Source organism: Protopterus annectens, chromosome 16.part0, assembly GCF_019279795.1.
Source record: "Protopterus annectens isolate FY-2018-M chromosome 16.part0, PAN1.0, whole genome shotgun sequence".
In the NCBI taxonomy this organism is placed as follows: Eukaryota; Metazoa; Chordata; order Ceratodontiformes; family Protopteridae; genus Protopterus; species Protopterus annectens.
The window spans coordinates 401288891-401316264 of record NC_056750.1 but is presented as its reverse complement, the minus strand read 5'-3'; the positions used below and the strand labels follow the sequence as shown (position 1 = coordinate 401316264).

Sequence of the window (27374 nt, the reverse complement as noted above, 5' to 3'; positions counted from 1 at the left end):
CCAAACATTCTAGTTATATGTGGCTGCATTGTAAGACATACAGTTGTGCCTATTACCAGACTGAGTCAGGAAAGCATGATGGTCAGTTGCTTCTCTGGTGCCACGATTCATCAGATCACACATGCACTCAAGTCCTTGAAAAACAAGTACCAGTATGAATCTGTCATAGTTCATGCTAGTGTCAGTGACTTCATTTGAACCTCCTAGGACTATATGAAGAGAGACAAGATGGAGCTCAAAGACTGTGTGTCCAATTCAGGTATAAGCATAACATTGAGCAGCATTCTGTCTTCTCCTAGGATGATGTTGTGATATGAGCAAAAAATAATTGACTATAATAATTGGCTTAGTTTTGGTAAAATTCAGTGGGGTAAAGTGTCAGCTTGAGAGAATATGAATCAGATGCCATGCTGCTTCACTGGAGATGGCTTGCATCTGTCCCCTCTAGAGTTTTGATTATTGGCAAAGACATTGCCCACCCCCGTAGTGCCATTTTTAAGCAATGCCAGTCTGATAAACCTATCAACATAAAACAAGGAAAATATGAAGGTATAACTGATCAGTGCTAGGAGCCTAAACAAGAAACTTCACTCCCTTCAAACCCTTTTAACACTGGAGGTAATCGTCTGTGTGGTGACATAGACATGGTTTAAAATAGTGAAGAGCAATCTGGCTGTGCAGGGCTATAAAGCCTTGCACACATTTAAACCAGCTACTTGTGCAGGAGTGAAGGTTTCTCAGTCTACATCCAGAATAGACTAACATCAAGGCTGTATAGAGTTTCATCATGTCCAAATAACCATCACAGAGGTCCCATAATATATATTAGCTAGCTATACAACTATCCCTATATGACACAAGAAAGCCACAACATTTTTTACAGGAACTAGAGTCAGTATTAGTCCCATTACCATTTTCCTAGATGATCTAAACTATCCATATATAGACTGGGCACCTATAACCACCACTAGTGCACAAGGACAGAGATTCCTGGACTTTGTCAACACAAATGCCCTGGAACAATTAGTCAGAGTACACACAAGGAGAGGAACATCCTGGATCTTGCCCTTACTACTTAAACAATGCTTTTTGGTTTGTGATTGATTTTGCATTTGCCTGCTAAGAGAATATTTATTTTGACTTGTATTTTATTTTATTTTTACAACTGTTTTTCACTGTTTGTAGGAAGAAATGGATAGCTTGTAAACAAGAAGACATACTTTGATATATAATGTGTTGTTTTACCTCTAATTTTCACTATTTGTTAATAGAAATGGATAGGTTTTAGACAGGAAAGCTGTAGCCATCCCAAGGGGCCTAGTAAGCTATAACTTCACCTAGATTGCAAAGGGCAGTCCAGGGCTTATTTTAACAATCCTGTGATTGATTTTGCAGTTGCCTGGTAAGAGAAGACTTAGTTTAATTTATATGTTTTTACCAGTGTTTTTCACTTTTATAGGAAGAAAGGTGTAGCCTGTAGACAAGATTTACCAGAGTGCTGGTTTGTAATTTCTTGATCTTTACTATTAAAAAGAGGTACAACTGCAAGCGATATTGTCAGTAAAGATCACTCAGCTCCTATTGAACATGACAATATATATAACAACTTTGAAATTCTAGATCCAAGTATTCAACAATCTGATGATTGAGAGCATATAGATGAAGATAAAATAAGAAAGAAAGGAAGAGGGTCACAACAAATAAAGAAGAAAAATAAACTGATTTATGTCTATAAAGCAAACAGAATATGTACTAAAAAGGACACTGCCTTGTTATGTAACACACAGATTACAGGGAATGATAATTTTTCTAACAGAAAACCTTCAGTCTACAGAAAAGGGCATCATTTTTCTAAAAGAGAAGGTAAAAAAAAAGAGACAAGGGGCAGGTGAAAAGGAAGAGACTGAAACTGAACGTGGAAGGACTGAAGGACATTACTATAAGAAAAAAGAGGACAATGACAGAAGCTGACACTATGGCTCAAGATGTGGGTGTACCGCTGTCTTAGATGGCATAGCTTGTACAGGTGTTAGGATGTCTTTTTCACAAATCACATATAGAAAGGAGAGTCAGTTTGCAGTGAATGAAAGAATGAAAAGTTTTCTTGGGTAAATGCCTACATGAAAAAATGTCCAGTTTAAAAACAAAATAATGTATACAGCATCTGAGCTTAATTTTGGGCGCACCTGTATTTAGACAGGATGGCATGTACTTGTCAAAATCAGAGAAGAGAATTTTTGCAGGAAATATTTTGCAATATTTAACAAACACAAGCAAGACTTTTGCCAGGACAAAATTTAACAGTTGGACAAAGTACACTCCAATCAATATCAGAAGTAAAGATACTGTAGTTTAATAAAGTAAGGTTAGCACACTGGCCTGCACGAAAGTGCTAACCTTACTTTATTAAACTACAGTATCATTACTTTTGATATTGCTTGGAGTGTACTTTGTCCATTGCTTTTCTTGTTTTTCCTCAGTTTGTCTATTCCTTTTGGTTTGTAAAATTTAACAGTTCACACATAGCAATATTTGATGCTTCTGTCATGGTTGTTAATGCTAGAAGGATTAATAATACATTTTTATTAGAAAATTTGCTGTGTTCCTATAAGATTGATGTTGTTGTTGTTGTCTGTAAAGCATGGTTAAAGAACAATTACTTGAAACCAGTTTTGTCAGGGTATAAATGTTTTACTGTAGTACACATTCTATCTAAAAATCAGGTGGAGGTGTTATGATAAGGATTAAAGATCAAGAAACCTGTGATTATTACATGTACAGTGATAACACCAATGCTGTAGATTTTGTAACTCTGACAAGAAAGACAGGCCTGAACATATAATAATTGTTGGAGTGTAAGACCTCCAAGTCAAATGCTGATGACCTAGAGGAATTCATACATTTCTTGCATGAAACACAGAAGGGAAGAATAATAGTGACTGGGGACTTAAATTTACCAGAAACAGACTGGAATAGTATTGATTCAGAAACATTAGTAAGGAAATTATGTACAGCATATGGCCAAGAACAACAGTTGCTTCAGATTGTAAAAAGCCTACCAGGGAATGCAAGATACTAGACGTTGTTTGTGTCCCTAAATAAACTACTGTTACTTCATGTCAAGTTTTACTACTGTTGACGAGCAGTGATCATGGGGTTATAAAGGTTAATTTCTTACTAGAGAATTCTGCCAAACTGAAATCTAAACCAATGCACAGAAGATTAATAACAGATTATATAGAAGCAAAACCGTAACTTTGTAAAACAAATTGGAGTGATATGTTCAGTGGAAAAACTGCAGAAGGAATGTGGAAAGTTTCGAAAGAGGAATTGTTTGAATGCAAACAGTCAAAAAATGTTTAATATCTGAATCTAGGTACACAACGTTTGGAGGATATATTTATATAAGAACAAGATACTTGATTAAGGTGAGAGACAAAACATATAAGAAATGGAAAAGAGGTTGAACTACTACTTTGAAAACTGAAATAAGCTGGACAGACAAGTTAAACATAGTGTGAGAGAAGATCAAGAAAAAATTTGAAGAAAATTTGTATAAAGATATTGAGCATAATAGGAAACCATTTTATAGATTCCTAAGATGTGGTAGGAGTAAAGACAAATTGATGAATTGTGCATAGATCTAAAATTTATTCTCAAACACAACAGATTATAGATATATTTACAAAGTCTTGTGCAGAAATTATTTAGCTCCTCAAAGGGGGTGATAAATTGTCCTAGTGACGTCCAGGTAACCTTAGATACTGAAATCAAATTAGGTTATATTGAAAAACAAGTATGCAAACTGAATCCAAACAAAGCACAGGGAGGAGATGGAATTGGTAATAATGACCCAAGAACACTTCAGCATGAACTTAAAGTACCTTTATATATGTTATTTAGTAAGCTGTATTAATATGGAGAAATTCCTCATGACTGGCAACATAAATTTTATTTGTTAAACCGGTCTTTAAGGGAAAGGGAAGTAGGACAAACCCACACTCATACAGGCCCATAAGTTTACTTTCATGTTGCGGAAAAAGAATGGAGAATGTTCTATTGGATAAATTAATGTTAGAATTGAAAAGGTTGGGACTTGAAATCATATATCAGCATGCATATGTTGAAAATAAATCTATTACCACACACACCATGATGTTCAATAATATCTATGAATGAAAAAATGTGCTGTGATATTGATTTAACTTAAGCATTTGACAAGGTCATACACAAAGCACTGATTGATAAATTAGAACAACTAGGTACTGATGTACTCTTGATAAGATGGATAGGTGCATGGCGTACAAATAGGACATGACAAGTATAATACAACAATTGGACAGGTGAAATTCAAGGTTACAAACACGGTGTCTCACAAGGTTCTATCCTAGGCCAATACTTGTTTAGACTGTATCTTTCAGGTCTATCTTTTTCATATGAGATGTTCTACAGTCTGTATGCAGATGACTTGAAAATGGGTAAAATTATTATATTTGTTACAGATAGGGCATGTCCGCAAAAGAACTTGACTAAATTGACCATTTGGGCACAGGAGAATAATATGTTGAAAAATACATTGAAAAGTAAACCTTATAAGATTTAGGAGACATAAATTGAAAGCTGAATACTTATTACAGCACAAAGAGATTGAAACTGTAGATTCATTTAAAGACCTGGGTATATGGGTATATCCAACTTTGAGTTTTTCTAATCATATCAACCAATTGGTTAATGATAGTTATAGAGCTATAGGTTGCATAAAAAGATTTATAAGGTCTAGGAAATCAGAAATGATTGTCATTTTTATTAGTTATAACATGAGTATGGAATAATATGGAAACCTTATAAAAAACAAAGATGGGTAAACTGGAAAGAGTAAAGCAGAAATATCCTAAAGGCATCCATGGATGCAGAAATTTCAGTTATTATGAAAGACTAAAATATCTGAACTTGTGCAGTGTCTGCTGTAAATACTTAAGAAGAGACCTTATTATATTGGATATTTAGAGACAACTACCTCTGGGAATGTTTGGATTTATCAAAAATTAGTAGAGAATCATCAGACAACCCACATAGAAGATTCCACAGCAAAGATAAGTGTACTAATTGCTTCTCTGACAGAGTAGCTGATACATGGAATAGATTTCCAAATCACATTAAAGCAAGCACTAGTTTAGATATTTTTAAGAACAGCCTGGACACTTATGGGAGCAACTGTTTTAGGACATTGACAGTGTAGAATGGCATTATTGACTTTGCTTTTAATATTTCTATGTATGTATGTCTGTATGTACTAATATGGGATGATCTTGCACCATCCCTTGTGTATCTTCATCACTTGTTAGTTCTGACCATAAAACAGTCTCCTTTGAAATAAAATTGAAACCAGAGATAATTTCCACCAAAGGTACATTTAGAAATTTCTTTAAGGCAATATATTGGCAAGCTTCAAATCATCACCAAACCCAGTTAACTCCACTGAATATGAAGAAAACATACACTCCCACACTATACCAGCATGTAAACATCTGCCTAAGATGCAGCTGTACCCCACAGGAACAAGTGCAGGGCAAACCCTAGAAACAAACCAATATGGTGTAACCATAATATTAATAAGCTTTATATATAAAAGGAAAGGGATTTTGACCAAAAGTAGGAAAAGTAATTCCCAAAATGTTAGCGCCCTTGTCACTGAAATAAACAAACAGCTCAGGAACTTAATAGAATCCACCAAAGCCAAGTTTGAGACTAAAATAGCTACCAAAGACAGACAATCACAAGGCATTTTTTTTAGTTCTGTTTGTAATCTCAAAGCACAACACAGGAATGCAATGAGCTGATTGAAACAATGTTACCTGCACTGAGAGTGAAGATGTAGCAAATATACTGGCAGATAAGTTTAGATGTTCTTCATCTCACATTGCTGCAGTCCTTACATATGGGTAGTCCGCTGTCCTCGGTCGGCCCGAATACCAAAGTATTAGGCTGACGTCGGTCATGGGCGCTCAGATCTGACATCAGAGCGTCAGGGTATAAAAGCGCATGACCGACGTCATATCCTCAGTCTTTTTTGCCGCATGGTCCGATGCAGAAGCAGCGTTGCAAGTGCCGTTCGGCGTTCTGAAATTTTCGTATTCTGAGTTTCAGACTGAAACCAAGTTGGGCTAAGTACCCCGTTGGGGAATATTTTTGTTTTTTCTTGCCTCAGTTAATTCCGGATGTCAGAAAAAGTGAATAATTGTATTTCTTGTGGGAAACAAATACCGCATAGGGATTATCACTCTCTTTGCATTCCTTGTTTGGGACCTGAGCACGACGTAGTCGGGTGTCGCTTTTGTGCTAGGTTTAATAAGCGCACCATAAAATGAAGGTTAGATTGTGCTAGGTTAGTCTTTGGTAAGCGGTGTAATTATAATATGCCGTCGGATCCTCCGACACCCGCTTCCACGAAGAAGCGCAAAGACAAATCTTTGAAACCTAGACAGGATGGTTCGTCCGTTTCGGACGCCGGTCCTGTAGAAGCTACAGTGGAACAGGTGGATCCGGCTGAAGTTTCTGAAGTTTCTGTTGAGTCTCAGGGGGAAACTTTGATTTTGCAGGATGTGGCCTCACAGGAGTCAGGTCAAGCTGAAGGGGCCTCTCAGGTTACTGTTCTCCCTTCTTTGCCTAAGGTGGTTAGGCCTTCTGCTACTATTTCTAAGGCTTCTTCTAAAGGCAGGTCTGTTTTGCCTTCCTCTGGTGTCACTCCAGGTACTTCTGGGTCTGTGCCTAAAAAGCACATGCTTAAAATGGCAGAAGATTTGATTACTTTAATTAGAGGTTCTATGCCCCCTCCTGATGATAGGCCCAGGGTGGAGCCAGAGTTGGAAAGTTTGGATCAGGCCTCAGATGACTCAGAGTCTTCTGCTGAAGATATTCAAGATTTTCTCCCTTATTCGGATTCGGATGTAGAGGATTCCACTCCTTCTGCTTCTCCCTCAGAGGATTTTTCATTTTCAGAAACTCTGCATTCCATGAGGGAGCATTTTAAGTGGGAAGGACAGGATTTCTCTGATTCACGGAAGAGGCTTAGGGAATTCTTGTTTTTACCACAGCATAGACCTTTGGCTATACCTCCTGTTTTGGATGTTGTTCGAAGGCTTCCCTTAATCCAGATTCTTTGCCTCCTGCACCAGTTAAACCGGACAGGTATTACAGGGTGCCTGAGGCTCATAAATATCTGTATAAGAGTCCTAGGGCGGACCCAGAAACTATTAGTCAGGGGCCTAAGGGTGTTAGAGCCTCTGTTGTAAAGAATCCGGTTCCTCTAGATAAGGAAGCTAGAGCTTTGGATAGATGGGGTAAGAAGGTGTATACCTCTTCTACTTTAGCAATGAGGGCTTTAAATTGCCAGTTTCATATGTTGAAGTATCAGAATTTCCTCCTTTCTCAGCTAAAATCTAAAGTGGATGCTTTGGCAGAGGGCATAGAGTGTAAAGAATTGCAGGATTTAGTACATGTCTCTGAACAGGTGGGTAAGCATTCCTTGCAGTGTGGTTTTGATGCTGTACAGGCCTCTTCTAGGGTGGCTGCCACTGGTTCAGTTCTTCGTAGGCACGCCTGGCTTAAGGATCAGAATTTGTCCGAGCATGTTAAAACTAGAATTCTGGATGCCCCTTTACAGTCTGAAGTTTTGTTTGGTCCCCCTGTGGAGTCGGTTTTGAAGAAAATGGAAGACAAGGCTAAGTCTATGCAGACTGTTAAAGATTTTTTGCAGGTGCAGCCTCCAAAGTTTAGTAGAAATTGGCCTACTAAGGGGTGGACGTACCCTTCTTCTGATTCTCAGTCTAGGGGTAGACCTAGACGTGGCAGGGCAGTGCTCACAGTACATTCAGGCCTAGAACTTGGAGTTCGCCTGCACAATCTGCAGGTGAGGGCAGGGGCCAGTCCTTTCGTAAACAGGCCCAATGACCTGCATTTTCAGCTGCCAGATTCTTCTTGCCTGGCAGCTCCTTTGGGAGGAAAGTTAGCACTTTTCAAGCAAAACTGGCTTTTAGTCACCCAGGACAAATGGGTATTGGACATTATAAACCGAGGCTACAAGTTCTATTTCCATACATTGCCTCCTTTCAAAGGCATGCCAGACGTTCCTCCTCGGCAAAGGATAGAGGCTCACAAGCAGATTTCTTTACTTCTTCAAATAGGAGCTATACAGCCAGTTCCTCTGTCAGAAGTGGGCCTAGGTTTTATTCTCGCCTGTTTCTAGTACCAAAGAAAGGGAACACGTGGAGACCAATTTTGGATTTATCTATCCTCAACACTTATCTGGACATTCCAAAGTTCAAAATGCTGGCGTTACAACAGCTTTTACCTCTGTTGGGAAAAGATCACTGGATGGTAACTCTGGATCTCAAAGAGGCTTATCTTCATGTTCCTATCAGCCTCAGTTGCAGGAAGTACCTGCGTTTCGAGCTGGAAATTTACATTATCAGTTCTCTGCATTGCCCTTTGGCTTATCTACTGCGCCCAGAGTGTTCACAAAGGTTCTGGCTCCAGTGATAGCCTTTTCAGACTAAGAGGAATACAGATTTATCCTTATTTGGACGATTGCCTGATTATTGCACAAGACAGGGACGAACTTCTTCATCATCTACAGTATGTGATGGTAGTGTTAAGATGCCTAGTGTATTCTGTGTGCGAAACAAAGTCCAGTCTAGTACCCTCTCAGGACATCTCCTTTCTCGGTGTGAGACTGAATACAGCTTCCCAGATGGCTTCTTTGCCCCCGGACAAGCAAAGAAGCCTTTCTCTTTATTTCCATCAAATGTCTCTACAGTCCAGGCTGACTGCAAGGACAGTCCTTCAAGCCTTGGGGTTCATGGCATCTTGTATTCTGGTGCTTCCCAATGCCAAATTGCATATGAGGAAGCTTCAATGGTATCTCAAAATGTATGGACACAACACTGCCAAGATCTAGACACTGTCAAGCAGATAATACCTTGCATTCAGAAGGAATTTTTGTGGTGGGCACAGGAATGTCACCTAAACAAGGGACTCGCTGTGACCCGACCAGAGGCGAGTCAGATTCTAACGACAGATGCCTTGGACAAGGCTTGGGAGCACACCTCAATGGAAAATGGGTGCAAGACACGTGGCCTGTCAGACTTCAACATTTGCATATCAACTTGAAGGAGATGTTAGCAGTCCAGTTTGCATTGATGGCTTTCAAGGATTTACTTCACCCAGGGCAGGTGTTGATTCAAACAGACAACACTACTGTCATGTGGTACATCAACAAGCAAGGGGGAACCCATTCGTACCCTCTTTGCAGGCAAGTGATGATTTTGTGGGAGACTGCTCTCAGTTTACACCTCAATCTTCAGGCAAGGTTTCTACCGGGAGCACAGAACTCCTTAGCAGACGTGTTGAGCAGACAAATAGTGGATCCTCACGAGTGGAAACTGGATCCTCATGTATTTCAAAAGCTGACAGTGTTATGGGGAACTCCAGACATAGATCTGTTCGCTTCTCCACTAAATTACCAGTTGCCAAAGTTTTGCACAAAAATGTTTCATCCCACAGCTTGGAAGGTGGATGCTCTATCATTCAGTTGGAGCAATCTTCATGTCTATGCCTTTCCACCTCTGCCTCTCATTCCCAAGGTACTCTTGAAGGCCAGAAAAGACAAGCCATCCATGATTCTGATAGCGCGGATTGGCCTCGACAGCATTGGTACCCACTACTGAGGAGTTTAGTACGGGAGCCTCCATGGCCTCTGCCTTTGATTCCGCATCTTTTGTCTCAGGAGGGCAATCACTTCCTCAATGTCAAGATTCAGTCTCTGCATCTAACAGCCTGGCATATTCTGTTTTAGACCCTGGAGGGTCTCAGCTTCCACAACAAGTTTTGAATGTTATTTTGGAGGCCAGAAGGCCTAGTACAAGGAAAGTTTACGCTGATAAATGGAGGAGATTTTTTATTTGGAGCAAAGTGAAGGACTTTGATGTTTCCAAGCCTGATTTAAGTGTTTCTCTTCAATATCTTACTGAGTTATTGGACAAGGGTTTGTCTTTCTCCTCGATAAAGGTTCATGCTGCAGCCATTTCTGCTCACTATGACTGTGACCCTCTTTATTTTCTCATCCTTTGTTTAAGCAATTTCTTAGAGGGGCAAAGAACATAAGACCCCCATGAGAGCTCCTACTCCTGCTTGGGATCTCAATTTTGTGTTGGAAAAACTTACTCTACAACCTTTTGAGCCTGCAGCTACTGCCGAGTTAAAGTATTTATCATGGAAGACTGCTTTTTGTTGGCCATTACCTCTGCAAGAAGGGTTTCTGAATTACAGGCCCTTATGGCAGTGGAACCTTTCCTGATTTTCCATAAGGATAGGGTATCTTTGCGTACTAATCCTTCCTTTATGCCTAAAGTGGTTTCTAGTGTGGCCTTGAACCAAACTATTCATTTGCCTACTTTTTATGCAAACCCCCAAAATAAAGGGGAGAAGATTTTGCATACTTTGGATATTCACAGGCAGTTGCGTTATTATTTGAGCAGAACCAAGGGGTTCAGGCAGTCTCAGCAGTTGTTTGTTTCTTTTGCTTTGGGTTCTCAGGGAAAACCTGTTTCAAAACAAACTATTTCTAAATGGATTGGTTTTTGTATTTCTTTCTGTTATTCCCATCATGGTAAGGAGATTCCAGCTGGAATCAGACCTCATTCCACTAGAGCTACTGCCACTTCTACTGCCTTTCTAAGGGGGGTAGCTACAAAAGATATTTTGGAAGCAGCCACTTGGAGTTCAGTACACACTTTTTCTAAACATTACCACCTTCCTCTTTATTCTAAGTCTAGGGCTGGATTTGCCACTGCTATATTACATGGCATTTTAGCAGCCCCTAATGCTTTATGATTTTGCCATCCTCCCTTTACCTCTGCTTTGGGATTCTACCCATATGTAAGGACTGCAGCAATGTGAGATGAAGAACATAGTACAGTTTTGTACCTACCATAAATGTAGATGTTCGAAGATCCACATTGCTGCAGTCCAATTTACCCTCCCTCCTTCCCCTCTGTAGTTTGGCATGACTATATGGTCTGGGTGATGCTGGTTGTTGGGCATGTTTTTGGCAGGTATCCTGTTTTTGGGCTGTGGCCTTTCTTTTTAGGGCCTTCTGACATCTGGGGCAAGAAAAGACTGAGGATATGACGTCGGTCATGCGCTTTTATACCCTGACGCTCTGATGTCAGATCTGAGCGCCCATGACCGACGTCAGCCTAATACTTTGGTATTCGGGCCGACCGAGGACAGCGGACTACCCATATGTAAGGACTGCAGCAATGTGGATCTTCGAACATCTACATTTATGGTAGGTACAAAACTGTACTTTCTAACTTTACCCCATCTCCATTCCACCTGTCCCACAAAATATACCTGAATCTGGCTTAACTCCAGGTATTACTCAAGACCAAGTCCTAAACATGCTATCAAAAGCTAAAAATACTGCATCAGTGGGTATTGACAATATCCTTGGATTCATCTTAAATAGCAAGAAGCGTGATTTAGTCAAACTGCTAATAACATTGTTCAGTCTCAGCTTCCATACAGGGTTTGTACCAAGAGAATGGAGAACAGCTACAGTCATTACCTTGCAAAAGGGAGGACCTTCCACAAACCCAGGCAATTGCAGACCCATTAGTCTGACCAGCCTCATATGGAAAGCCATGTAAAGAACTATCATGGAACTAATCATTCATTTCATAGGAAACCCCCAAAGACTGGAACTGTCTCGGTTTGGATTTGTCAAGGGCAGGTCATGCTTACTCAACCTGGTAGAGTTTGTTTGCAGAGTAAGTGGTAAAATCTGATGTACCACTGTCTCTGACTTACTGTATATTAGATCTCAGTATTCTAAAGATGACAGTTGTGTCCATGTAATTTGAACAGTAACCAGTTTCAGACTTGTTCTTATTTAACTTGAAATCATACTATCTTAATGTGTTTAGCAGCACTGTTCGTCTCATGTCATGATGTTTTTAATTCTAGACCCACACTTACAAACCACCACTTATATTTACTACAGCTTCTGAGCCCTCAATTAACTTTCCAACAAGTCTTTGGAATTTCTGTGGTGCTGTAGGGATACTACACGGAAGCTTAAGGTATCTGTACCTTTCTAATATTGTGCTACATTAACACATTTTGGAACTTTTTGTGTAGCTTTATGTACCACAGTTTATGGTTTGCTTCTAATACTGGAAAGACTTTAACTTGGCATTATTGATACCAGTTATTCAGCTATACTCAGTAGGTAATGTTTTCTTTTAGTTAGTTTATTTTGATCCTGTTATTCAAGATAAATACAGAATGTGGCCCCTGCTTTGCAGCAGTAATTTTTTCACCTTTTAATGTTTAGTTGCTTCTTAGCAACACCTATTATCTCCATCTGCTTCAGTATTGCTTAGTTATACTCCTGAGAGCTACTATTACTTCCCTTGAAGCATGTATCACTGACACAGCATGAAGTTTATTTATATCTGATTTTCTCCTAACAGACTTCTGCATCCTGTGAATAAATGTGCATAGTTATGAAGGATAGCATTGTTGTCACTCTGCACAATATTTTAAATGTTTCTTTTATTACCTGACTGTTATTATGCAGGCTCACTCCTTTCACACTTTGAAGTTTTTTTTTTTACAGTTTCAACTCCTCACAAGGTTCACAAGATCTTAAAGCACTTATTTTTATAGTTGGGTGCAGTAGCTCTTTACCCAGTGGATGTTATTTGGTGTCCTGCATATGTTAACAGTGAGCACATCTCTCTCTTCTGGGCTTCTTAACCCCAGTACTTCATTATTGCCTTCAGAAAAAATCTTGCACTGTATTTGCACATTGTTTAACTAAATTTCAGCATTTTCCTTATTACTTATCAACCTTCCTTGCCAACAGTCTGACCTGTATATTTGTCTTTAGTGATTGTGATGCATTTTCAGATTTCACTGTATTTTTTCACTTTAATAATGCCAACAACAGCTAATTTTCATGTTTCTATTTAACAGCAAATGCATTATTTTGAGCACACAATTTTACACATCTTCAGAAATGGCTCTTTCTGTCAAATTCTACATACTTGATCAAATACTGGAAATGTCTTCCTTTCATGCTTTTAGTAACATGTACAAATTGGAACTTGGATTTCAACTACATCTTGTTTTTCTGTGTCCCTTATTGCTGTCTTTCACATCCCCATTACTGTTTCAGCGTATTCTCACTGCATTTCCAATTTTTACTTTTTTAATAACATTTTATCTTATGCACTTCTAATTCTTCATTTAATCATTTTAACTGTACATTTATATTTTCACTTGCTCTACTTATATCCACATGTATATTGCTTTTAAAAGCCTGCCGCTTGTTTTTTCATTTGTTACAACAAAAATTACTTTTTCTCATAGTAATAAATCATGTAGCTCACCAAATTCAGTCTTTGGCTAGATTCTTCAACTCATTAAGAGAAATGCCTATAGTCTCTGTAAGAGATTATGCCATTGTGAATAACAAGTAGTAAATAGTATCATCTTGCTGGTCTCACAGTAACTGCTGAACTTTATTTAAGAAAAGTGGAAGTGTTTCAGCAGTTCCACTCATTGTAAGGACCAAATCAAATCTATAAATCCACCACTTCCAGTTTTCTCCTAAGTTCGCTTGTAGAGATAGAATTCTTTTAAATTAACAATTTTGCAAAACGCTAATGGCTTTTTGTGCCAAACTCTTAATTTAACAGCTTGGCCATTGCGTAATTGATTCACAATTATGGACACATGCTAATACAGCATAATTACAACTGGAACCCAGAGGGACGTAAACACCTGCTGTCCACGCATTAATATTAATGCCATAAATATGTGTGGGTCCACTAAAGCTTCATTGTCTGGAAGCTGTTTTTAAAACTAATTTTTTTACAAAAATGATGCAGTACGAGGTTTTGTTTTTACACAAAAAAATTGTTTTTATGCATAAGGATGCATGCAAACACTGTTTTTTAAATACATTTCATGTTGCACGTTTAGACATGATCTATAAGCCTTCAGTCTGTAACAGCTGTATGACAATACATCTGACTGCTGTTTTGAATGCAATGTAATTGTTTTACATTATCAGTAATGTTTTTGGTTGCTTCCCCATGAGCATAAAACATAAAGGAAGATTGTTTCAGGTTAGCGAAAGTAAGCTCATTTTCAATTGTTTGCTAATGCTTCTGACAGTGCTTGGCAAAGCAGTGTTATTTATTTTTTATAATGAATAAAATGCGGTGTGCAGCTTCCCTGTGATCATCTTTTTTCTCTGAATCATGTAAAATTAGTACCATGTGTTTGGTAATTTTTATAACAATACTTGGTAAAAGCAGTTTATTTTTTATCAGTAGAACATTGATGTATGTTGTTGCCTCAGAAGTATTTCAAAATTTTGCATGATCATAAACTGCAAAGTAAGTATGTTTCAGCTCAACTTTGGTAGCAGTGATGGAAGCACAGTCATTTAGGTTGAATATGTTATGCTGTTTCCCTGAAATAGTCTTAAAATGCTGTATGAAGTTGCCCCAGATTCATAAATTTCAAAGCCAAATCAGCTTTTATCTAGGACAAGCTAAAACATTCTGGCTTTGAAATTTGTGATTCTGAGGAAGTTCCATACAGCATTTTAGGACATTTTCAGTATTTAAGACAATTTCAGGGAGATAACATACTGTATTCAGCCTGTTCAGCCATTTTACACTATAGCACTTCTGACAGCACTTGTAAAAACAGATTTGTTGACTTTTATCAAGTGCAGAAAGTTGCCTGCTGCACCTCTTGTTATTTTTTCCTCTGAGATATGTAAAATTAGTCTCAGTTGTTTACTAGTGCTTCTGATAGTACTTATGAAAAACTGCTTAATAATGGAGTGTTTACAGAGGTCTGTAACATCAACTTTTGAGAGTGGTGTGTTGATAATAAAAGCATTGAATGTTCTCAGAAATTTACTCCCACTTAGCATCAGGTTGGCCACAGTTAAATATACATCTCTGCCATAGGTTAACATCTTTGAGGAATTTGCAACCATAATAACTTCTAGCTGAATCAGCATGACTACAGAACACACAAACCAACAAAAACACATTCAATAAGGAGACTTTGAGCAGTTGAGCATTTTTGTTCCTAAATAAACCCGAACTTTATTCCAGTAAATAAATCAAATAGTTATTTTTAAAACATAAGTAAATCTCATGTTATAGTGATCTGATTACATAACAAAAGCAACAGAAGCCAGTGTTTATAAACATGGCCAAAACAAACAATTAAGACTTTTGAATACATAAGAAAATTCATAGATTCATAGTAGGCTAACTGTTCTTTATGAACCATTTTAAGCCCAGCCAGTTACCCCAAGTGAGAATCAAACCCTACACCTTGTGTATTTAAGGCAAACACCTTAACCATTATGCCAACCTCCCATCAAAATACATGGCATTGAGTATGTACATAGTTGAAATTCAAGATACTCTAAAAAATGTAACTACACACAACAAACATCTAGGATATGAGCATACACATTTGGAATGAGTATATTACTGTAGACATAAATCATTTAGCTGTTTTTTCCATTTAATATATATTTAATATTTAGATCCGCGGTGGTGATGCTGCAGTAGCGTTGTCGCCTCACAGTAAGACGCTGACCTGTTCGACTCTCAGGAGCGTCTTCTGCGTGGAGACATGCGTGAATGGGCATACCTTCGTTGAAGGTTGTGCATTAGGGCTGACAACTCAGCACGTAAAAATCAACTGCCAATCATTAGCGGACCGGAGTTCCGCTGTGGCGACCCCTAACCGGGAAAAGCCGAAAGACACAACATATTCTCATTCAGACTTGTTTACAGATAGATGAATTATAGCTCAATATTTTGAGAAGCATTATAAGTGTGACCCAGCACAGAGACAGTCACCATGTCCCTTGCAGGTTTCACCATAGCAATTAATGAACGAGGACAGTTGGATACTTTGCTTTTTTTATTGTATTGTTTGTGTCCCTGTACCTTGTTGTCCATGAAACCTATAATGACCATCATCCAGGCAGCCATGAGGGTGCTTTGTGCTCACAGTGGCATCCTGTTAATGACAACATTTTCATTTTGTTTGTGTGCCTAACTCCATTCTTGGTGGTAATATGAGCGTTTGCCTTATTGTGAGAGCAGCCTGTGTCCACTTAGTCTGCACATACACACACTTGGGGGATTGCCATCACTGGTTTGGTGGGCCACACTCACATCCTCCTGCCCTGTTCCTCCCTCCCCTTCCCTCCCCCCACACTGTCTGACAAGCATCCACTCTCCAGCAGGATTTTGTCCATGGAGCCACTGTGCTTGTTGGGCGAGAACAATCATTCGTCTTCCCTGCACCATCAAGAACCCAAACTGCTAATCAGACTCATGTTACTTGGGTTGTCTTGTATTTATATCTGTAAGGTACCAACACAGCCTGAGCAGTCAGATATTTAACAGATGATCTCACACTTTGATTAACAGCAGTCAGAGTAGTAGTTGTGCAGGCAAATCAGTCATGAAGTATGTTATTAAAAAGAGAGAGGCATATCAGTAACAGACACAGTAACAGACATGCACCTATACCTCAAAACATTTCTGAGCAGCACTTACAGAGACTGATAATAAAGTCAGGAAAAATGGTATTCATGGAGCCTACTGAGACAAAGGGGGCCATGCCCTCTGCGCACTAATACAGTGCATTTGAGGCAATGCAAATGAATGGAGAATTCCAATGCTACTAATCACAACACTCAAAAAAGTGCACAAATAGCTAATAGATTGCTGAAGAAGCCAGACAGGGAGAGGTGAAAATATAGCAACAATATATGCAGAAAACTGTGATGTTTGCAGATGACATTGTGACCTGTAGTGAGAGTAGGGAACAGATGGAGGAGACCCTGGAGAGGTGGAGATGTGCTCTAGAGAGAAGAGGAATGAAGGTCAGCAGGACTAAGAATATGTGTGTGTGAATGAGAGGGAGGATAGAGGAATGGTGAGGATGCAGGGAGTAGAGGTGGCGAAGATGGATGAGTTTAAGTACTTGGGATCAGCAGTTCAGAGTAATGGTGAGTGTGGAAGAGAGTACAGTTAGGATGGAATGGGTGGAGAAGAGTGTCAGGAGTGATTTGTGACAGACGAGTACCAGTAAGAGTGAAAGGGAAGGTCTACAAGAGGGTAGTGAGACCAGCTATGTTATATGGGTTGGAGACAGTGGCATTGACAAAAAGGCAGGAGTTAGAGCTTGATGTGGCAGAGTTGAAGATGTTAAGATTTGCATTGGGTGTGATGAGGATGGACAGGATTAGGAATAAGTATATTAGAGGGTCAGCCCAGGTTGGAAGGTTTGGAGACAAAGCCAGAGAGGCAAGATTACGTTGGTTTGGACATATGCTGAGGATAGATGCAGAGTATATTGGGAAAAAGATGCTAAGGATGAAGCTGCCAGGTAACAGGAAAAAAGGGAGGCCTAAGATAAGGTTTATGGATGTGGTGAGAGAGGACATGCAGGTGGTTGGTGATAGAGCAAGATGCAGAGGACAGGAAGAAATGGAAACAGTTGATCTGCTGTGGCGACCCCTAATGGGAGCAGCTGAAAGAAGAAGAATAAGATTTGCAGAAAACTGTGATACCTTGTGGCCACTGCTGAAAAGCCAGCAAATACTTACAAGAAGTCCATCCTTTTGCTGAAGACTGTCAGATCGGTAAAGGTCGGGGAGCATGCTGCAGCTCCTGTTAGTCAAAGCAGCAAAACACTTCATATAGGCTTACATTCTGCAGTTTACTTTAAAATGTGTATTAAGATCTGAATTTTTTATATGCCTCAATTAATTAATAACTAAAGACTGTACGAGTACAAATAGTGAATAGCCAAACTGCCCTTACATCTACAAAACATTAAATAAAAACTTGCACTACAAAGTAATAAGGATTGGGTATAACTCTCCATATCACAAACATATAGAAAAATATGTTGTTACTTACCCCAGAAGAAGTTAGTGCATCATACAGTATTGCATTCTAGTGCTAAGCTCCATACTACAACTACTGCTTTGAAGTGACCTAGCCTGAAGACTTACAGAATATAGTGTCCAGTCAACAGATACAAGAGACAGCTGATGGGGTCACTTACTGTTAAGCAAAAAAAGAATTGCAATGCTCCAGATAAAATAGAATTCCAGGCATTTTAGGTGCAGATCCACTGCCAAAAATTATACTCAAGAGGTCTGATTTGAATACATAATATCAGACAGCAAGTTCCTGTAAAATTAATATTTTATGTTCTATTAGCAGAATATCACAGTGAGAATGCCCATTATTTACTTTATAGGTTATGATCCTGGACCAATTGAATGTAGGGAAGTTATGAAATATTCCAAAAGTAGATCCTCATGTATTATTTCCGAGATGATGGTAGAATTCAGTATATTACTAGTATGTTAGAAAAAAATAGCCGCAGTGGTGAAGCGGTAGCATTGTCACCTCGCAGCAAGAGGTTCTCCTGTTCGATTCTCGGCTGGAGCACCTTCTGTGTGGAGTCTGCATGTCCTCCCCACGGTTGAGTGGCATTTGAAAGACATGTGTAAATGGGCGTGCCTTAGTTGAAGGTTGGGCGTTGGGCTGGCACCTCGGCACCGTAAAAATCTACTGCCAATCATTAGCGGACCGGAGTTCCGCTGCGGCGACCCCTAACCGGGAAAAGTCGAAAGAAGAACAACTAGTATGTTAGAAAAATCTATGTGAAGTAGATGGAGGCCAATGATATCCACACATAAAGAAATAAGTAATACACAAGAAAGAAGGTTTTTCTTAGATTTGCATGTAAACACTTCTTAAGAACACAGTTTAAAGCCATTCTGTATGTAGCCCCATAGTAACCTGTCTTATATGTAGTGAATGATGTAGCAAATACTGTTGCTAAATAATTTTAACCAAGCTATCCAAAGCCACATGTAAACATGTGTATATCCAATTGACATATGTACACATTCAAAAAAAGGTAGCCAGTCCATTTCATTCCAGTGGTAGATGGAAAGAATCACTCGTGTCCTCTAACTAAATTGCTCTGACTGTAATATCTGTTCATTCATTTTTAAGGTAAATATGGATTTTTTTCCTGGTCTGTTCTCCAGCATACCCTGTTTCTACCCCCCCTCCCCCATTGTAACCACATTCTGGCCCATATTTTAACCCGCTATCCAAGTTCTTTCCCACATCCAGCCAAGAAACCAAACTCATTATGTGATGCACCTACAACAGCACACCTTCAATTAACCTACGAGTTCTCATCCACGTGCATTTTTCTTTATTAGCTAGAATAAATGCATTTGACGTATTATATGTAGAACATGTTTTAATTTCTATTTTAATGATGTCATCTTTACATCTCCCACTTTAATTTTGTGGCAACATACTTAAGGAAAATGGCAAAAATTGTGGGAACAGAACATAACTCCAATATGCATTTTTGACATTACCTTTTTTAAAATATAACTGACAGCTCTGTTATCCTTATTTTTTTCTTTTGCATTTTTACAAGCAGTTTATAGTCAGGCAGATGTGTCTAATCCATCAGATCTAATGTGGCCTTCTCTTCTAGAATTTTGTTTAACATGATTTATTTGCATTTATTTAGGTTTTCTTTGATTATGTGTACAAAACTACTAGATGCTTTGGTCCAATGGAATCTCAGCGTTTGCTCTGAATTTCATGTCTCTGTATGTACCTGAACAGATTCTTTGTATGGTGTGACTGATTTATGGCAGAATAATCCCATCACTGAATGCTATGAGATATGTAATTTATTTATTAAAGGATATGAAGTTATGGCATATTTCTTTATGTTAATGATGCTGGTTGCTCTGGCCGGAAGTCAAGTAACATTCATGCAGATTGTTGGATGGTTAGGAGCTGTGACTTTGGCTTTCATTACTAAACATTGATTTGAATATTGACTTCCATGTAAACATGTTGTGATATTTTAGGCATAATGATTGCTAGTATGCATGCTTTCTCTCTAACTTGTTTTTACAGTCTGCAGGCAAAGGAGGCATAGAGAATGAAAACAAGTTAGGTTTAACCTGTAATGTGGGCGGAGGACAGAATAAGTGCACTGGAGAAAGGGGAGATGCTATGTGGAAAGAACAAGAAAAGCAGAATCAGCTCAGCAGTAAATATATGACTTTCAGATAATAAAAGTAAATTAAAACTCAAAAACATTAACAACCAGTGTCTGTTCAGCACTGCATCCTTTTTGTAAATCAAGGATTACCCTTTGGAACAAGAAATGTTAAAAATTCTTTGTTAGATAGACTTATCTGTAGCCACAGTAATCTACATTATAGAAAGGGCAGCGGGTCTGAAACAGATTACTGTGGTCACTGAAATGTGAAAATAATGGCCTCTTTTAACTTTCCACAAGATGAACTTCATACTATAGTAGGTTACTGATCGCCAAGGACAGAAACTTTGTAGGTACTTTGAAACTGAATCACTATACCTACTGTACAGAAGTGCCAAAACTTGCATTATATTGATGTGCTGTGCCTATGTTATTGCATACTTGGACAGATGCAGGCATAGTACATTGCCAAGCCACATCCCAGGGAGGACATACCTGTATAATGAGATAGTAGGGAAAATCTTTTTTTTTTTTTTTTTGTGCAGTGACATTACATATAAAGGTTAGACATTTCTTTTTAAGTAATGCTGGTATATAATAGCAATAAATCGTATTTGGATGTGGTTAATGCAAATGTACCCACCGCTGGCTTTGTTTGGTCACTTGGACTTCACTGTTTTAATACAACAACATCAGCCGGGGGTAAACCATGCATTACTCACACCTAAATGTTATTTACTGCCTCACTATTACAGAGCAGCATGGAATTCATCAGGACAGAAACAAACTACAGAGTGAAATTATTGCTATAATTGGTGTACAGCACTAAATGCTGTACCCTGATATGTTCAAGTACTTACTCCTTAGAAGGGTATACATGTCAGATTATGTTGTTTTGTGAAGTGTAGGTTGAAGTTGTTAGGCACTGCGCTGATCTAGCATAGTAGTCTGGGTCTGCATATGATGAACATGATGTGGACCGAGTCTTAATATAAGAGGTCTTGATCATGCTGCACAGTATACTCTTAATTCCACAAGAGCAGATTATCTGTGACTGCTCACACTTTGCAATCTGATGTAGTTCTTGTAACTGCATCTTATTGCAAGTGTATGTTAAATGAGTGCCCTGCAGCAGGTATTACTTTTGGAGGATATTTGTTGGAATGGGCTTTGTGGCAACAGAGTCCAGCAGTAAACATTGCACAGACACAGAGAAGGAAACAAAACAATAACTTATTCAGATAATGGATCCTCCAGAGTACTGTCATCTTCATCTGTAATACAGCAGAGTGTAGATGCCATATTTTTTTCTAATGTTTTTCAGGTCTAACAGTGTGCCTAAATTAGGTAGAACTGTGAAGATTTCCAGTTTCTGTCAGTCTAGTTTCTGGGTTTGTACTGACATTCATCCATGGGTTTGATAGTTACACTGCTGGAAACTAAAGATTTAAACCAATGTAAGATAGCCCACAAGGTTTCTCATGTTCTCACTGTAGAAGCCTGTTACATAATCCTAATATATTTAGAAAATGAATATGGGAAGATTCAAATCCTGTACCCTTGGAATAGTAAGCAGTTTATTATAGCAATAACCCACGCCTGGGTGTGGGTAATGCTAAATTTACCCACGGTTGGCGTGGTTTGGTCCCGAGGCTAGGGACCAAACAAAGCCAACCGTGGTAATTTAGCATTACCCACACCCAGGCGTGTTATTGCTATTATATTATGACATTATTTAAGAAAAGAAACTATTACTTTTCTTAAATAATGGCATAGTATAATGCCTGTTTACTGCCCTTCCGCAGATGTCTGGCATCCGCGGCAGTTCTGATGTACTGCGCGCCTGCGCAGTACATCAGAGCTGTGCAAAGCAACGGAGAAAGCAAGATCTCCGTTGCTTTTTTTTTTAGTGTTTCGCTATGTTAAATGAGTTTAACATAGCGAGACAGTTTTAAAATAAGCAACGGACCTTTTTCCATTAGTATAACTCGATTTACAACGGGCACGCTGGCCAATCAGCGTGCACGTTTTGGGGGGCTCATGGTATAATAACAGCTTTAGTCCTCTTTGCTAACTGCCAGACAAAAAAATACAGAATGCTGTACAAATTTGCATGTCATCTTGGCTCAGGGGCTATGCTAATATTTTCTGTATTGCTCATATTATAATATATGTGCTGCCAAACCATGCAGTAGCCCCACTTTCAGGTCATAAGTCTTCCCTTGTAGAGACTGCAGAAAGTAACATTTTTAGATTTATTTGTCAAATAGTGCTGAGCAACAGTGCTCTGAAGGTAAAATGGCTACCAGCTGGTGTCAGAGCTTCATTCTTGTAAATACAGTAACTTTCAAGCTGCTTAATTAAAGTTACTGTTCTCTGCTCACTGTCAAACTTAGCATAAATAGCCCCTCCTACTCTTTGAGAAGCCAAGATAGTGCTAAACTTAAAAGATTTCATTTTTCACTTGCTGTTTGCAAAAATATTTAGTCGGTTATCTTCAGCCTCATGGAAGAGATTAACTAATAAAATTACATTAGTTTAAAACTTTTCCCTGTTTAAGAAGACATTGAAGGTACATCTGAGGAAAGAATACAAAAGTACCTGTTGTCTGTTCATTGTTCATTAAGTAAGTCCATTTGTCAGTTGTCACTTGACTGGCCCTTAGCTCTGTGGACTGTTTCTCAACTAGCCCTTGAGGCTCTTGAGTTCAAGACTACTAGCCTACACATTAGAAAAGGTGTTTGTTTTGTTGTAACCATAAGTGTGTAAACTTTTTTCAAATGCTCAGTTGTACTATTATGAAACTGTTGTTCTCTGTGTCATAAACTTGCTGATAAAATGTTAATTGACTGTCATTACCATATGACTCAGGCTATTGCTGAGAAGAGTTCTTTGGTCAGTCCACCTACCTAGTCAACAAACAGTAAGTAAAAAATTATTGTTCCAGCTTTCATCACCACATAAACAAAGTGTGCACTGGTTCAATTCTTTTTGTAGTGGCATTTCCGATAGACAAAAATCTAACATCCAGTGAATACATCTGTCCTCCAGATGGTTAGAAAGTAGCCAAGAACTGTGTGTGAAAGTAGAGTGTAACCCTTTATCACCTCACAGTGCCCCATCATTTCTGCATCCCAGTCTAGTGTACATCTTTGCCGTAGCACCTTATTTGTACTTCAGAAGCATCCAGCCATGCAGTCACTGTTGTGGTGGTACACCACTCTAAGAAAACTAAAGTCCATAACTTAAAAACTCATCACCACTTTTATCGCTCGTCTAGTCAGGATAAAATAGACTAGTCTTTGTGGGTTCTATTCAAGCAGCTTTATTATGTACAAATACATCAGGATTGAGGCTTAATAACTTTAACTTAGATAAACTTATAAACAAACTAGCTATTAGACTCATACATGCTCACTCTCTGGCTGCACTCTCAAAATGGCACTGAAGCTAGCACATGCTTGCTATTTATACGCACGTGCTGACCTTGAAATGCTTCTTAAAGGTACAACATACACACTGTTCTACAACTATAAAATCCAACAAGCAGCAAAGTGACTCACTCTATTCAGTGCTTATTGCCACACAGGGAAGCTCCGTTCATATCTCCCTCAGGCAAATATCAGATCCCAAACAGTTCAAGCTCTTCATTAAAAAATCACATCCCTGCTATTTGGAATTGTAAATGCCCAAACTCTTACTTGCCAGATGTAGACCACCAAGTACACCCTTAATAACCAACAGGTACACCTTGTGTGTCACACTTCCCCTACATTCACGCACCTCTTATGTTTCATCAGCCTGCAATACCTCTGGTCAAAGATCAATACCCTGTTAATTAAGTCATGTATTAAACTAAAATCTTATTGCATTTTGTACGCACATGAATACTATTCCTTACATATTTGTAGTATTGTTTACATATATGTATATGGAGTTACATAATATATTATTGCCATATAATGCTATTGCCTACTGTAGACACACCACTAGGATTAGAGTAGCACTGTTAATCTCACTTTTATGTGTGTCCTGTAATTTATCTACTAGGAAAGTGTCTAAGCTTCCTCTAGTTAGTAATGTGTAAGCCTGTGAAAAGTATTCTTTGAGCAATGCATTAGGTAACTGTTTGTTAACAATTATACCTTGCTTTTCTAACTCATGTCACAGCAATCATCTTTTCTGTATATTCCACACTATGTTTGTGCAATCTTCCTTGCAGTGTATTCCAGACTATGTTGTATGTGTTTCAGCAGCATAATTTTTGGAGCTTTTCTCTCCAAGTCTCCACTTATCATGGGTCTCTGCAATCAAAACTTCACAGTAAATAAATGCAAATAAACAAATGTAATAACCCTTCCTGGTGGCCAATGCGATTTGCAGTGCACAAAAATGTAATGTGCTCTACAATATATGTAAACTGTAAGTACAAGATTTGCACTTTCCAGTGTTGTGTATACTTCTTCTCCTTGAACTGTGCTGGAGTATTTATTGATCGAGCATACTGTAGCTTTGTTAAAAAAAGTAATGTAAATTTGGAAAGATTAATAGTTAGCCTTCTCTGCCATCTAGAGGATAGAAAAAACAATTGCTGAATTTAGTTAGCACAAACCAGTTCGGGCAAGCAATTGCAGTCAGATATTAAATTAACTCTTTCTTTGTCCCTCTATCTGTACTGTGTTTCAAATAAGAGTCCAGTCATGCAGCCAGTAAAAATCACAAGAAAAGGATGCTTTGCAATGTATTTTGTGGTAAACTGCATTCTTATTCAGTGTACGTATTACATATGCATATCTGAGGTACGTTGCTTGTCTGGAAAAATGTACTTATTTATTGATGACAGTCTCTATAAAGTCCTGAAACTAGAGCAAATTGGTTACTTTTTGCAATGTTTGTGCTTCTTAGATAAAATGTGTTAATCCACTTTTTTGGATCTGTTTTCTGAGAATATTTTAATACCAATATATTTGATGTCTTCTCTATAACATCTGTGTTCGTCCCTGTGGGTAGTAGTCTGAGTATAATTGTATACCACCCACATTATTGCCGGGGAATCTTTAAGAATACATAATTCTTAACAATGCTTTATAAACAAAAGGTTTTGAACCAGTACTGCAGTGGCCAATTGTAAAGATTATTTTGAATAATTAAATAGCTTCCTTCTAACTTGAAAGTGTGGAATTTGTTTGGTTCATAGATATGATTATTTGAATGCGATTCATTTTGAAATTGTTTTAACAGTTTTCATAAAACACAATCATAGATTGCTTCCAGCACAGGTGTAGTATAAGTAGCAGCATGCATTGCTTATTCCAAGGGTTACATGCAGTAAACTTGAATGTTTTCAGTGTGTGAAATCACAGTGATTTTAGTATCATGTTGTGCACCAGAATATTTATTCTGAACAAATCGTGCTGTATTAAAATAATGTAGGAAATTATAATTACAGATCTAGAAACATTTTTAAAAATAATGTGATTGTTTTAGTCCTTATCTAGTTGCTAAGAGGCATACGTCAAGGTATTTCCCCTAATTAAAATATTTAAACGTATCTATGCATTTTCATTCATAGTATGTTTTATTTTTAATGCTAAGAAAAATACAAAATATTGCATATAAATATGTTGCCAGTTTGTGTGTGTGTGTGTGTGTGTGTGTGTGTGTGTGTGTGTGTGTGTGTTTTACATATATAATTCTAAAAACATTGAACTAATCCATCAGTTTTTGTGGTATTCTGGTGAATGCATCATTCTAACTTGTGGATAATTAGAATTCCAAATAGTTCAGATGGTGTGATGACATTAACCAAGACCATTTTGGAAATCCATGTAGTTGACAGAGCAACTGTTTCTTTGTAATACACACTCTCACACACACACACACACACAAACACAAACACTAACTACTCTGTTTAGAAAATGTGTAAGAAATTATGTTATCAGGGAAGGCTTTACCCCTCCATACCCATTATGTACATATCATTAACTTTGGGCTTAGAGAATTAATTTTAAGTAAGCTTTGGTAACTGAATCATTTGACAAAAAAAGTAAAAAAAAGATGCCATTGCTATTCTTGGTAAGTACCTAAAGTGTTTCATGAATACATGCCGTGTCATCGATGACCCATTATTCAAAGACTCTAGAGGCGAGGCTTACTGAACAAATTGTAGTCTGACAAAACTTTTATTTCTTTATGTGAGGGGGGAGCTGTCACCACATGCAAGAGTTTGTGTGTTTTCCACTCCCTTACTTACTATAGCTAACTGTAAGTTTCCAAAATATTGTTTAAAGTTGTAAGAATTTTATAAAGTTTAAAGTTTCACTGAAGTACTTTTAGAGCAGTTAGTCTCATCCCAGATGGGGTTTGACTAATAAGGCATCATGGAAAGACCTGTCATATTTTTTTAAATCTTTGATTTCTATGCAAAATAAAAGTTTCTGATTTAGCATAACCAAAAACTGTGAACTACTGAAGAACATATACAATGGATTGACATTACCTTCTGAAATCAGCTTGCTTTTTCTCATCACGTATTAAGAAGTCTGCATGCCCAGCAGATTTTTGATACAGAAATGTCTGTAGCCTCAATGCATTTTAATTAAGATTATAATGTTGTTAATATCCCGTTATATATTTGAGATAAAAATGCTAGAAAATGTGAAGACTGTGAGAGATTTCAAACAGAAGTTATGTTTTGTATAGCTGCAAAAAACTGTCTTTGCTTGTGAATGTCCATATGGGAGTGGATTATGGAAGACGGTTTAAGAACTGTTGACTGGAGACAGCATTATGTATTTACTTATTTTTTATATTCTGCATTTAGACTTGAAACCTTGTTAAAATTAGTGGCACATTTGCTGAAACACCTAAATTTGCTTGCAGTAAAACAGTATTTTGTATTATCAGAATAGGATCCACTAGATTTTTTTACTGTATTGTTGTCATTTTTCGGATAGGTGAAATAGAAACAGCCTTATCAGTTTCTGTTGTGCTACTTTAAAAGGACTTTTCCTTAAAGAAAAATAAAAATGTAAAAAAAAAAAAAAAAAACCCTTTACTAACAAATGCATGAACATATGCATAATTCTGTTTACATAGAAGGGGTTTGTTATGTACAAACAGTGTGCATCAATGAATACTGTGACACAAAGTTTGTACTTGGTCTAGCCATTTTGTCAGCACAAGTAAATAGC

At 38.0% G+C, this 27374-nt stretch overlaps 1 protein-coding gene and 1 non-coding gene across 3 annotated transcripts in view; one reads left to right on the top strand and one right to left on the bottom strand.

The window, feature by feature from the left end:
* MRRF (mitochondrial ribosome recycling factor) overlaps positions 1-27374 on the top strand; it is a 714694-nt gene that overhangs the window by 592525 nt on the left and 94795 nt on the right. The gene's annotated exons all lie outside the window — the stretch shown is intronic.
* Positions 22267-22369, bottom strand: LOC122791151. The gene has a single exon (XR_006363117.1). It is a non-coding gene; the product is annotated as a U6 spliceosomal RNA (small nuclear RNA).